The sequence below is a fragment of the Crocodylus porosus genome, unplaced genomic scaffold (assembly GCF_001723895.1).
Source record: "Crocodylus porosus isolate Cpor-Errol unplaced genomic scaffold, CroPor_comp1, whole genome shotgun sequence".
In the NCBI taxonomy this organism is placed as follows: Eukaryota; Metazoa; Chordata; order Crocodylia; family Crocodylidae; genus Crocodylus; species Crocodylus porosus.
In genome coordinates this window covers 14,856,335-14,857,925 of record NW_017728951.1, presented here as the reverse complement: position 1 = coordinate 14,857,925, position 1,591 = coordinate 14,856,335, and the positions used below count along the sequence as shown (strand labels likewise).

The 1,591-nt window shown below is 47.9% G+C and overlaps 1 protein-coding gene across 1 annotated transcript in view; it reads right to left on the bottom strand.

The window, feature by feature from the left end:
• Window positions 1-1,591, bottom strand: part of PDZD8 (PDZ domain containing 8) — an 83,202-nt gene that overhangs the window by 80,685 nt on the left and 926 nt on the right. The gene's annotated exons all lie outside the window — the stretch shown is intronic.

Sequence of the window (1,591 nt, the reverse complement as noted above, 5' to 3'; positions counted from 1 at the left end):
TCAGGAAGACCATCACATTAACTTGCCAAGTGTCAGATATCTTCACAACCATAATTTCTATGTTTTGAAAAAAGTAGGAAAGTTCTGCAAATGTTGTCATCCTGCTTATGTAGATTTCCCAAATTCTAGCTCATCTTATGTGCACCCACACATATACAAACACATTTGCATAAATGTCTAAATTATGGGGATAAAAAATAGACTACAAAAGCTGTAAAAGCCACCACTTCTTCCTTCCAAGCCTTAGGTTAGCTGGAAGCCAGATCAACCTCAGTTATTTGGGCTGTTTCCCCTGCAGGGACTTTCAAAGAGGTGTTACTGCTGAGAAGTGTGCATACACAGCACCACATTGTAACACATTTGGCAGGTGGTAATGCAATCTACAAAAGAACATTCCAGCAGGCGAGAGGGCAAAGGTAATTCCTAAGGCTGTAAACTACTGAACATCAACAGTAATAGACCAGGTAGAAATCAGACAGAAACCAGTAAGGTTCTTTCACTGGGCATCACATTACTTGGCATTTATGTCAGATAGGAGGTGCTCTTCATTCCAGTTCACCATGAGAAACATTAAGTGGACACCTGAAGGTTCCCCGATAGCTGGGAAAGCTGCTGGAAGCAAGACTGTTCCCAGCTAACTTTTAGGTCGGCCCAAGGCCAGACTGGAGGGGCACAGAAGAAAGCAGCATCTGCAAACTAGGGAAAAAGCATCTGTTAAACTATCTCAAAAGCACATTAGAGAATATGAATTACTGCCTCTCTCACCAGAAGCACTAGGATCTCTATTTTTACCGGGGGGGGAGCCTGGAAGAGGAAGAAAAATGAGACCAAGAACTGACATGCTGTAACGAAAGAAGTGGGTCAAAGTTCTAGCCTGCACTTCTTCTTGGGAACCCTTTAGGAGAAGGAACAAAGCTGCTTCTTGGGGAAGTCCCAAAGAAAAGCTTCCCTCGCCCCTCCAAAAAGAGGCAAGCTGCTCCTCCTGTTCCCAGACACATGCCCAAGGCTATTCGCAGCCCCTAGCAGAGCCCCAATATCCCCCCCACCCTCCTTCCACCTTCTGCAGATGCAGATGGCTGAGGCTACAGCAAGTTAGGACCATCACGCCACAACGGCCACTTCCCCCAGCACTCTACGCTCTCATAACCCAGCCTTAACCACACGGCGTCAGAGCCACACTTCAGCGGCCACTTACACTACCAATTTTCTATGCTCTCAGCTCACAGCTTAACCACACAACGCCTATGAGGGGAACTCCCCTTACCTTTGAAAGCACTGGGAACTCAGAGAAATGGCCCAGTGACACCCGACCCATAGTGCTAACACACCTTTCCATTCCTTACCTTATGCTATCACTATTTTTCTTGCGTCTGCTCCAGTACCATTTCTCTGACAACACTATTACTTGGCAAGTTTTCAAAAAGTGAATGAACCTTTATCTTCACCACATCAACTTGGAGACCAGTTTTCCCCCTAGCAGGCGGGAGCCCTCCCCAGGCACCCTGTCCATCCCCCTCCCCCAGGGAAGGGGGCCACCATCCATCCCCGCCCTTGGACATCCCCATCCACGTCTCCCCCCCGCCCCTGGACA